At 46.1% G+C, this 13,554-nt stretch overlaps 1 long non-coding RNA gene across 1 annotated transcript in view; it reads left to right on the top strand.

Annotated features, from left to right (window-relative positions):
• Window positions 1–4,072: 4,072 nt before the first annotated feature.
• LOC146059123 (uncharacterized) overlaps window positions 4,073–13,554 on the top strand; it is a 30,059-nt gene continuing 20,577 nt past the window's right edge. Inside the window, exon 1 of the long non-coding RNA XR_014470161.1 lies at window positions 4,073–4,160. This is a non-coding gene — a long non-coding RNA (uncharacterized LOC146059123). The remainder of the gene's footprint in view (window positions 4,161–13,554) is intronic.

Below are 13,554 nucleotides of genomic sequence, written 5' to 3'. Positions count from 1 at the left end.
CCCGTACATAACACCTGGGGAAGCTTACATCCAGCCCGTACATAACACCTGGGGAAGCTTACCCTCGCTGGGCAGGTAGATGTCCTCCTGCGCCAGAGGTGTGTCCACCTTCACAGTAATGGGCTGGACCATGTCCTCCTGCGTCAGAGGTTTGGCCACCACAAGTAGAGGAGTGGTGCCACTGGTAGTGGGGGGCTTCACAGCACTCCTGGGCTGGACCATGATCCTCCTCACTTTAACAGACTTGCCTGTCTATAAGGAGCAGAGGAAGAGACACCATGAGCTGTGACTACATAACGCTACATAACAGTGCAGTCACTTTCTACTATAGAAGCTATAGAACAGATCAGGGCAGTGGAATCAGCTGGGGATGCGGGACCATTTGTCTACAACAAGAAGATAGACAGCCATTAGGTCGACACCATTAGTTCGACAACTCAATAGGTCGACATGCTTTTAGGTCGACATACCATTAGGTCGACATACCATTAGGTCAACATGTCATTAGGTCGACATGCCATTAGGTCGACACTGCCATTAGGCCGACAGTGTCTAGGTCGACAGTCAAAAGGTCGACATGTTTTTTTTTACTGTTTTTTTTTACCCAAATGTCGACACAGTCAACATGGACACAGTTTGAAGTGAACCGCAGCCTCTCGCATCGCTCGCTTCGCTTGCAATGCTTCGGGCACAGTGCCTCGCTGCGCTCGGCACACTATTATAATCTAACTCCACGCCCTAGTGGATGGTAGGGCATGAAATACCGCCTGTCGCCACATGTCGGCTCAAAAAACAGTGAAAAAAACCATGTTGACCTTTTGACTGTCGACCCAGACACTGTCGACCTAATGGCAGTGTTGACCTAATGGCATGTCAACCTAATGACATGTCGACCTAATGGTATGTCGACCTAATGGTATGTTGACCTAAAAGCATGTCGACCTATTGAGTTGTCGAATTAATGGTGTCGACCTAATGGCTGACTATCTTCGTGTTGTAGACAAATAGTCCGGATACCATCAGCTGGAGCGTCACCATTGTGGCTTATAATTTTTTGTTATAACTGTTAGTACCAATGTCAGCAGTTATAATAAGATTATAGCAATGTATAATGATGGAGATTAGATCCACTCAGCTTTTTTTTTTTTAACTGTATTTTCACTAAATTTCATATAGTGTAACTAACATATAACCATTGTTAGTGTAACACTCACTGGAGAGTACAAAGTGACTACCAGGGGTTTGCACTATCACACAAAATGGGGGTACCCAGTAACTTCAAACCTGCCCCCCCCCCCCCCCCCCCAGCTTTTCTTCTAAACATCTGCACTCGGACCGGCATAGCCCCAACCCTCACAGCATAATTTCATGAGTAGCGGGTCTATGGTGAGGGGAAGGGTATAATATGACATCATTCAAAAGAATTCCATCATTTTTTCCATCATTTTTTCCCCACCCCTTCACACAGACCTGGGAATTGTGGCATTATGCTAGGAATGGGTGGAGTCTAACAATGAAAACTGGCAAAACTATTCGACATTGGCCATTAACAATCAATGATTTCTAACCAGTGGCTTCTGTAGCGCCCAGAACTTTGCACACCAGGACGATATCCCACCTGCAGCGGCTCCAAGCTCACCGCTAGGCCACGCCACATTCCCCTCTACTCTCACAGGACCGGGGGTTACACCTGAGGGGTGCCATGGTCGCAGAAGGGGGGGGGGGGGGCGCAGCGCCTATGCACATTACAAAATAAACAGTTATTTCAGCTTAAACACTCGGCGCCCAGCGACACCTAAGACACTTTTGAATTTGGCCGCCAAGCGCCCTTTGTCCCATAAACCCTTTCAGCGCTGTGGCTTCCATTAGCGATGGCCATCGTTGCTATTGCCATCAATGGTTTCCAATGGATGACCATCAAGGTTTTTACCTATCGATGGTCATCCATTGTTTTTTACTGCTTGGCCTGTGGGCCAATCCAAACATGGGGATGGGGCTATGCTCTGTGTCCTGACACTTTAAAATTTAAATTAAAAAGCAAAGCATCGGTTTGCCTGTGCTATTGATGGAGTGAAACCATCTGCTTCTCCCCCATCCATGGCAAAAATATTCAACATTGGCCATAAACCATCGATGATTTTCAATCATCTATGGCCATCCCTACCATTATCCCTGTGGCCAGGGTTAATCCGCCAACACTGACCCATCACCATAATGCAGTCACAAGTAGCCCAACTATGCAACACGCCTCTTGGTCCATGACTTGGGATAAAGAGGGTCTTCGTTAAGACCCCTTTTACACCAAAAATCCCGTATCCAACCCGGAATTTGGACAAAGGATCCAAGCAGGGTCGGATCTGGGATTTACCCCATTTACACTGCGGTGCTTACTCGCAGTGTAGACGGAGGGGGTGCTTGGAGATGACATCATCTCCAAGCGCCTAGCACCAAGGTAAGCTGCTGGGCTGCCCCCAGCCCCATGCACCCCCCCTCATCCGTCATCCGTGAGGTGAATGGATGCTGCACACAGGCATCCATTCACCTCCTCCGTTGCTGCCGCCGCTGATGTCTGCAGAGTACAGCAGCGGAGGCTGTGTGTGCCCCCCCCCCCCATCCAACCTGTAGATCCGCAGGTTGGACATCCCCCATTGATGTAAATGGGAGTCGGGATGGATGACCCGGTGTACCAGTTTGCACTGCCCTCTACCCAGGTCCTAGCCATGTTCTACCCAGGTCAGGACCTGGGTAGAATTCCTATGTAACGGGACATGGGGTGATCCACCGGGTTTTTGCGGTGGTGTACAAGGGGTATTAATTTCACATGCTTTAAAAATAGTAGCATGCTTTAAAAATAGTAGCCACAACATACTGTCCTACCAACAACTACATAATAAATACCCCACATTATCTATACCCTTATTCCCCCACCCACACCACCCCCATGCACCTTCCCCCACCCATGGCACCCTTGCACCCAACCCTCACCACACAATAAAGGCGTTCACATGATGAGGGGGTGGAGCCCCCTACACCGGTGTAAAGAGCACCCGTAAGGCACGATGAATCACCTAGTGTATATATATATATATATATATATATATATATATATATATATAGAAGAAGAAGAAGAAGATATATATATATATGCAATCAATGGGGGGAGATTAAGATGTTTGCCTTCATCGATGGTGCAACATAACACCTGCAATGCGTTGTCCCTGGAACTGATTTGCATATGATCTAGTGTGTCTGTTTAACATTAACTGGTGACTGCCTTATCGAATAGAGTGCCAGCTCGCAGCACCGAAACATCCACATATATATATAATATTACATACCTTACAACTTGACTTACTCCAGAATGGACAAAATGCTCTTTTCTAGTTTTGTTGGACTTCTCTCTTAATTAGGGATGACCATCAGTGTGGTTGCCATCGATGATGATATTGCATGTAGTCATCAACGGTAGCCATCTACAGTATGTAATTGTGGTTTCACCAACCGATGGTCATCCCAATCAGTTCCAGGGGCAGGGCATCACAGGTGTTATGTTGCACCATCGATGAAGGCAAACATCTGATTCTCCCCCATTGATGGCAAAAATGTTTTATTCAACATCAGCCAGAAACCATCAATGCCTACTTATTTTAAAATTGCTATAACCTTTCTTAACAAGTAACTAGTTCAACACAGGTGACGGCAATTATAATATCAGAGGGAAGAGCAGGAGCAGAGCATTGTGTCCCTCCTGGAATGGGTCATGTTGGGAGAAACCCCCTCTTACATCCTGCGTTTCCCCTGGTATGAGAATCACCAGCAGGGGTGCCAGATCATCCCTTTAATAAGCGCACATATGAATTACACAAGTCCCAGGGGTTAGAGTTCATACCAACTGTCATTACATCCAATGAGCAGTCAAGATCTTTTTAACACAGCTTCTGGGGCTAAACTTGACTACTCATTGGACATAATGACAGTTGGCATGATCTCTGACACCTGGGACCTGTGTAATTATATATGCTCTTATTAAAATGATGATCTGGCAACACTGGTCACCAAGTGGCATGCGCCATTAGTGGCAGTTAGAGTCAGGCAGGAGGAAAATGGGCAGGAGGCAGCTACCGGCAGGAGAAAGGCGCACACTGCAGGGAGCCAAATAGGTGAGAGGGGGTCTCCAGGGGGAACCTACATGTACGACAGCAGTAGAAGTGCTGCAGAACCACAAAGTCCAGCAAAGGGGGGGGGGGGGGGGAGAGGGGGATGGACACTTCAGTACTGATAATGTGAGAGCCTGTGAGGCTAATGGAGAAATGTGAGTGTTACTACACAACATGCCCACATTATAAGACACTGCTGCCTGGGAATAGTGCAGGGGAGGGTATAGGAGATGTACATAATGGTGTAAGTATTACATCTCAGGCCCCGTGCTGGGGAGGACCAGGGGGAGCGTAATAAATCCCCATTATTCAGGTAAATGAGTTTGTGCCCATGTTACCGAGACACCTGTGTGCACTGTACCCCCATACCACTATGTGTCCCTATATGATTGTATAACAATACAATATACCTATCCCCCCGTATTTAGGCTACAGAACTGGACAAATCACCACCATATCTGCCCAGAAACTCCCAATATCGGCTGAGCTCCCCCTATGGCGGCCTATGATAATCTCTGTATGTACAGAGTACAACCCATAAATATAACGGCGCACTTACCTTCCTGCTGGGTGCAGGGATGCACAGTTTACTGCACATGCAGCCCATATTATCAGCTGTATTATATAGGTACGGCCAAAAAATTAGAGCAGAAGCACAAGAGAAAATATCTGCTTCCTCTCCTGATGCCGTTAGAAAGTCCTCTGTCAGAGCATTTGTGATGTCATAATGATGTCATGGGACAAGATGGCCGCTATGCAGTTAGTTAGTTAGTGTTAGTGGGTATTACTGTATATATCTCAGTGACTTCTAACTATAACATAACACTGTCATCCAGTTGCCTCTTTATAATGATAAAACATTGGGATATGTGTAGCAGTTTTACAATTGGCAAAAGCAGCACAAAAATAGGTACAATTACTATGAGGGCGTAGACCCATGACTACCCCATGAGCCGTGAACCCGCCCCTATGAGCTGTGACCCCACCCCCTTTTTTGTGCGCAATTATATGCTGCTAAGGAAACAACAAACATTATTATTTATACCATTTGGGCAATATTATTTAATAAATATATTGGCTGGAGGAAAAATAAATATATAATCAAAGATAGCAATACTTTATTAGATTATTGGGGCACTTTTTATTGATTACTAATTTGGGCAATCATTATTATATTACCAATATATAAATGGCTGTCACATAATAAAATATTAAATATTGCACAGCTAGAGTCCACCTCAGTGAAAGAGTGCCCCTATATACACAGTCACTATATACAGAGCACAGCCATACCACAGTGCAGTACAGTACAGCACACAGCAGCATGCCCCTATATACACTGTCACTATATACAAAGCACAGCCATACCGCAGTACAGTACAGCACACAGCAGCATGCCCCTATATACACAGAGCACAGCCATACCACAGTAAAGTACAGCATACAGCAGCATGCCCCTATGTACACAGACACTATATACAGAGCACAGCCAATACCATAGAGTACAGTACAGCACACAGCAGCGTACCCCTATATACACAGTCACTATATACAGAGCACAGCCATACCACAGTACAGCACAGCACACAGCAGTGTACCCCTATATACACAGTCACTATATACAGAGCACAGCCTTACCACAGTACAGCACAGCACACAGCAGCGTGCCCCTATACACACAGTCACTATATACAGAGCACAGCCAATACCACAGTACAGCACAGCACGCATCAGCGTGCCCCTATATACAGACACTGTATACAGAGCACAGCCAATACCACAGTACAGTACAGCACACAGCAGCGGGCCCCCATATACAGTCACTACATATAGAGCACAGCCATACCACAGTACATCATACAGCAGCGTTTCCCTATATACACAGTCACTACATACAGAGCACAGCTATACCATAGTACAGCACACAGCAGTGTGCCCTATATACGCAGTCACTATATATACAGTGCACAGCCAATACCAACATACAGCACAGCACACAGCAGCGTGCCCCTATATACAGTCACTATATACAGAGCACAGCGATACCACAGTACAGCACAGCAGACAACAGAGTGCCCCTATAGACACAGTCACTATGTACAGAGCACAGCCAATGCCACAGTACAGTACAGCACACTGCAGCGTGCTCCTATATACACAATCACTATATACAGAGCACAGCCAATACCACAGTATAACAAAGCACACAGCAGTGTGCCCCTATACACACAGTCACTATATACTGAGCACAGCCAATACCACAGTACAGCACAGTACACAGCAGCATGCCCCTATATACACAGTCACTATATACAGAGCACAGCCAAAACCACAGTACAGCACACATCAGCGTGTCCCTATATACATAGTCTCTATATACCGAGCACAGCGATACCACAGAGTACAGCACAGCAAAATGTCTCTATATACACAATCACTATATACAGCACAGCCAATAACACAGTACAGTACAGCACACAGCAACATGCCCCTATATACACAGTCACTAAATACAGAGCACAGCCATACCACAGTATAGCAAAGCACACAGCATCGTGCCCCTATATACACAGTCACTATATATGCAGTGCACAGCCAATACCAAAGTACAGCACAGCACACAGCAGCGTGCCCCTATATACAGTCAATATATACAGATCACAGCCATACCGCAATACAGTACAGCACACAGCAGCTTGCCTCTATATGCACAGTCACTATATACAAAGCACAGCCAATACCACAGTACAGCACAGCACATAGTAGCCTGCCCCTATACACATTCACTATTATTATTATTATTATTATTATAATTTTATTTATAAGGCGCCACAAGTGTTTCGCAGCGCCGTACAAAGGAACAATACAGGGAGACAAAACTTGGCATAACATTGAATAAATAACAAAAATACAGTACAAATAAAAGAGCACCACAGTTCAATACACATTACAGCTTAAATGTAAGTAGTGAGGACCCAATCAACATACAACTAGAGGCTTGAGGCCAATGATGGAGATGAGTATGAAGATTGTCACTGGGTGTTGGAGTAAAGGAGAGCAGTGAGTGAAATGTGAAGAGAAGTGGGCTTTGACAACAGGAGGGAAGAGGGCCCTACTCGGAGGAGCTTACAATCTAGTAGGAAGGGGAGACAGACAGATTACAAGAGGTGCAAGCGAGGGGGTGGTGGTTATATAGCAGGATGTAAACAGGCAAGGGATCGGAGAACCAGCTGGTTTATGCAGTGGAAGGGTACGCTTTGATGAAAAGGTGAGTTTTCAGTGCCCGTTTGAAGCTTTGCAAGGTCGGGGAGAGTCTAATGGAGCGAGGGAGTGCGTTCCACTGAAGGGGTGCAGCACGGGCAAAGTCCTGTACTCTAGCATGGGAAGCAGTGATCAGGGTGGAGGAGAGACGACAGTCTCTATATACTATATACACTATATACAGAGCACAGCCAATACCACAGCACACAGCAGCATGCCCCTATATAAACTGTCACTACATACAGAGCACAGCTATACCACAGTATAGCAGGGTTGCCGACCCTCCCGGAATTTCCGGGAGTCTCCCGAAAATCGGGTCCCCCTCCCGGCCCCCCGGAAGGGTGGGCAACCCTCCCGGATTTAGGGGGGACCCCCGCTGACCCCAGGATCGCGGCATTAAAATGCCGCAATCCTCGGGTCTCAGAGGAGGGGGCGGAGCTAAAACGGCACAATCGCGTCATTTTAGCTCCGCCCCCTCCACGGAGATCCATGAATTAGCTGCTTTACCAGCACGGGGCGGGGCTTAGTGATGTCACTCGCAAGCCCCGCCCCCTGAGTGGCTGCTGAATCTCTCCTCTCCGGGCTTCTCCCGGAGAGGAGAAACTTAAAGTCGGCAACCCTGCAGTATAGCACAGCACACAGCAGCGTGCCCCTATATACACAGGTCACTACATACAGAACACAGTCATACCACAGTACAGCACAGAGCAGCAGCATGCCCCTATATACACAGTCGCTATATACAGAGCACAGCCATACCAAAGTACAGCACAGCACAGCACACAGCAGTGTGCCCCTATATACACAGTCACTACATACAGAGCACTTACACATTGCATTACCGGTACGTTACACATTGCATTACAGGTACCTTACATATTGCATTACCAGTACCTTACACATTGCAATACCGGTACCTTACTCATTGCATTACCGGTACCTTACACATTGCATTACCAGTACCTTACACATTGCATTACAGGTACCTTACACATTGCATTACCTGTACCTTCCAAATTGCATTACCAGTACCTTACACATTGCATTACCAGTACCTTACACATTGCATTACCAGTACCTTACACATTGCATTACCGGTACCTTACACATTGCATTACCAGTATCTTACACATTGCATTACCGGTACCTTACACATTGCATTACCAGTACCTTACACATTGTATTACCGGTAACTTACACATTGCATTACCGGTACCTTACACAATGCATTACCGGTACCTTCCATAATGCATTACCGGTACCTTACACATTGCATTACCGGTACCTTACACTTTGCATTATTAGTACCTTACATATTGCATTACCGGTAACTTACACATTGCATTACCGGTACCTTACATAATGCATTACCGGTACCTTACATAATGCATTACCGGTACCTTACACATTGCATTTCCGGTACCTTACACTTTGCATTATTAGTACCTTACACATTGTATTACCGGTACCTTACACATTGCATTACCGGTACCATACACATTGCATTTCCGGTACCTTACACATTGCATTTCCGGTACCTTACACATTGCATTACCAGCACCTTACACATTGCATTACTAGCACCTTACACATTGCATTACCGGTACCTTACACATTGCATTACCGGTACCTTACACATTGCATTACCGGTAACTTACACATTGCATTACCAGTACCTTACACATTGCATTACCAGTACCTTGCACATTGCATTACCGGTACCTTACACATTGCATTACAGGTACCTTACACATTGCATTACCCGTACCTTACACATTGCATTACCGGTACCTTACACATTGCATTACCGGTACCTTCCACATTGCATTACCTGTACCTTACACATTGCATTACCAGTACCTTACACATTGCATTACTGGTACCTTACACAATGCATTACCGGTACCTTACACATTGCATTACTAGTAACTTACACATTGCATTACCGGTACCTTACACATTGCATTACCAGTACCTTACACATTGCATTACTGGTACCTTACACATTGCATTACCAGTACCTTACACATTGTATTACCGGTACCTTACACATTGCATTACCGGTACCTTCCATACTGCACTACCAGTACAGTATCTAACACATTGCAGTGCATTTAATTATGCACATAGTATCTGCTCACTGCCCATTCATCAATCAAGTGCACACTCACATGATATAATCAGCCACCAAATGACTGACGATAGAACACATATGGGGGCTGAAACAGTCTACAAATAAGCTCAATGTTTGAGTATTTTACAGTACAGAGAAGACATAACCCATCACAGCTATATATTCCCTAAGGGTATTGAAAAATATCCAGTCACCCCAACCACTAGCGACACTAGAGGGTTAGGGCAGGGATAAGAAAAAAGAAAAATATATAATTTATCATTCTGTTAAAACTGAAGAAAGATAATGAACACTTTGTATATTACCACTTCCCTAATAATAATATTATTATATTACATATTTTACCACTATGCGCAAGATGAGTCCTGCCTAATTAGTGAGAGTAGTATGTTCCTGTGGCTATCTAATAAACTGATCAGTCTTAAGGCCCCCTCACATGGGGCAACTTCAGGGCTATTTCTAAGCAATCTAACTAGATCACTTAGAAATTAAGCACACATCGCCCTGTGTGTATACCCGCCAAACCCCCCCCCCCCCCCCCCCGGAACCTGCAGAGAAGCGCAGTGCTATAATACAGGTTACAAGTCACCAGCAAAGAGCCACTGTACTTTAAATCTGCATTACAAACATGTCTAAGCCTACTAGACTGTGGGTAGATTAACGCTGTACAGACAGATGGGGTTTTCTTTGGGTATGGGGTCATAGGGTCGACATGCAATAGGTCGCCAAATAAAAAGGGTGCTAGGATTGGCCCGTTGTGCTGCAGGAGTGACCAAACACACTATGGGACTAATTCATGTTTGTCCGATTAACACGCAAAGAGCTATTATCAACAGACTGCGCATGTGCTGCAATCACAATGCGCATGCCCAAAGGGGCCGCGGCGATCTCACTCACAATGAGGAATTCATGGAAAAATGATTGACACAAGTGATCGTTTGAAGGAGTTTATGGGCAGTGGTTGGGAAAAAGCAGGAGTGTCATGGCCGCTTTCTGGGTGTGCATCTCCTGACAGCTGCAAGCCCATAGTGGCTACTGCTGTGTCCAGTCTGCTTAGGAATAGACTATCTCTGATGTTCCCCATTTTGCGTATAGTCTGTTAATGTGTACACAACTGTGAATGAGCGGTGATGGCTCTGGTGGGCTTCTTGTTTCATTCCTGTGCCAACATTAACAGTTCCATAGCCTAGAGAATTGCAATTGTGGTCTTTGCCAGACACTTAGGATGCCGCCTGTGTCTGAGGGGTAAAGCAGGCAGCACAGATGGAAACAGACTGTCCTGCAAGTAATCTACCAATGCATCTGGCAGATAAATAATTGTTGATCATAAAGGCTGAACCTACTGTCCCACCCCCCCACTATTAGATAAGGATTACTGGAGATCGGCTATAGATCAGGATTACTGGAGATCGGCTATAGATCAGGATTACTAGAGATCGGCTGTAGATCAGGATTTCTGGAGATCGGCTATAGATCAGGATTACTGGAGATCGGTGATTATTACCAAGCATCAATACTCTTGAACTTTTATATGCAGATAACAGCCGTAATCATACACAGAATATAGGCATGCTGCATATCATTTTAACCACTTGAGTGGTAGGCCCGGAAATTTTCCAGGCTCAGATGTGCTACCACAGCGGGCTGTCCCAGAATATTTCCGGGCATACCACTAATATCAAGGTGCGTGCCAGTGGTGTCTGCAGCTGTGCACCACTGGTGCATCACCTGTCTGGTCACCCCCCCCCCCCCATCGCTGCCCCTCACCTCTGCTCCCGCGATCCTACGCCGGAGATTCCCTGCCGCTGCCCCCACCATCATTATTTGCAGGGAGCAGACGGCAGGCTCGGGATGTTCGAGGGGACTCGGGAGCGCTCAAGAGTGCAGGCGCCTGAGTCCACCTGAGCCACCCGAGCCTGCCGCATCTGGTCACTGCTGTGACTGACGGCTGGGGCAACGGCAGAGGAGGTCCAGTATGGAGAGTTCCCGGACAGGAAGGTGGGAGGGAGGCTATGCTCTGTGGTGGATTTTGCTGGGGCAGGACAAACTGGTAGGATTGCCCTGCCCCAGCAAAACCCACCACTCAAGGGGTTAATCAGTAGAGATGTGCACCGGCCACTTTTCGGGTTTTGGGTTTTGGGTTCTGATTACCTTGAGGTTTTGGGTTCTAATGGGTTTTGGCAAAACACCTCCTAAGTGTTTTGTGTTTGGATTTATTTGGGTTTTGGGTTCTGATTTTTTTGTTAAAAAAGCCTAAAAACAGCAAAAATTGCAGAGTTTTGTGTTTTTTTTGCTCCTACACTATATTGACCTCAATAACATTCATTTACACTCATTTACAGTGTATTCTGAACACCTCACACCTCACAATATTGTTTTTATTGCCAAAGTTTGCACTGAGGTAGCTGGATAACTATGCTAAGCCACACAAGTGTGCGGCACAAACACGTGGCTCATGTAAGAGTGGCACTGCAGCGGCAGACATGATGGCAGTTTAAAAAAATAGGCCCATAAAAGATACCTATCTGGCTTGATCATGCACTGTTTACCATGTGCAGCCAAGGAGCGGTGGGCATTTTGTGCAGCACAGAGTTTGTCTGCAAGTGTGTAACTGTTTCGATCACTTTAACATCCAACAAGACCCCTATCTGGCTTGATTGTGTGATAATGTAATCTGATTGTTTAATTTTGTGATTATTATTCATTTATTATTACCAGTCGTCTCTTAAATCATTGCCTAATGGGTGTAGGGGAGTGGGCTAATCAATTTTAAGGTGGCAGATGGAAGATGTAATGTAATGTAAACCATCACTAGCATTGGTTGCAGCAGTGGCAGTAACTAACGGACCCGGCTGTGCAGATAAGGAGGAAGCTGACAGCGATGATGTCAAAGGGAGAGCCAGCGAACTGTTGCTCCATGCAGCGCTGGAAAACTTCGCTGCCCGTGGTGATGCCATAGGGCATGCGTAACCATCACTAGCATTGGTTGCAGCAGTGGCAGTAACTAATGGACCCGGCTGTGCAGATAAGGAGGATGCAGACAGCGATGATGTCAAAGGGAGAGCCAGCGAACTGTTGCTCCATGCAGCGCTGGAAAACTTCGCTGCCCGTGGTGATGCCATAGGGCATGCGTAGGAAGACGTAGCACCCAATAGGGGTCATGAAGGCAGTAAGCATGGAAGAGGCTCTGTCCAGAGGGATCTGCCAAAACCCACACTTGGCAGAGAGGGACATTGCCGCCCATCTGGGAGTCACCCAGAGGACCACACAGCACCCAAGACAGGCAGTGGCCAGCCAGGAGTCGTGACCAGCAGGAGCTGGCAACTGCAGCTGATTGTTCAGGTACTGGGGTGTTGGATACCCCCACTAACAGGACTGCCTGTTTGCCTCTGATACAGGAGATTGCCCTAAGGGATGGGAATCTGCCTGCCCCTCTTAGAGAGGATTTTTGATCACTTTTGTTATACATAAAAGTAGTGTGCACACTAAGTTATGGCCTAATCACCTTGTGAGGATTTCCTTCGCGGGACCGTTATTCAAATTCAGGAACTGTGTTGTTTTGCACCAGGGACCACCGCGCAGTGTATATAGGGTGCATAGCGCCACTTGGCGGACATGTTGTGACGTAATATTATTCTGTCATATTGTTATTGTTGTGATGTAATTTATTGCGTAATCGTTCTCTCTTTAATCTGGTCATTGATTAGTTATAGCTTTAATTACTGAATGATATAAAGTGACTGTTTTGCATAAGTACGTGAGTGTATTGCAGCAACCCATTTACATATCTCCTTTAAATAAATATTTGTTGCTGCTAGCCGTAGTAGCCTTGTCTTTTGTGGGTTCTCCTTGGGTTGTGCCATTCCCTGCCACAGGTTCTCCGGAAGAAGCCGTGAGGAATCCAGAAGCTGCAGCCGTAATCAGCTCCAGATTCAGGTACTATTTTGCACCACACCGTTACAGGGGCACTGGCACAGGAGCGCAAAAGGAGAGGTCAGAGGT

Source organism: Crinia signifera, chromosome 2 (assembly GCF_055691185.1).
Source record: "Crinia signifera chromosome 2, ASM5569118v1, whole genome shotgun sequence".
NCBI classification, from domain to species: domain Eukaryota; kingdom Metazoa; phylum Chordata; class Amphibia; order Anura; family Myobatrachidae; genus Crinia; species Crinia signifera.
The sequence above is the reverse complement of the archived record's forward strand: the minus strand, read 5'-3'. Positions and strand labels throughout refer to the sequence as shown.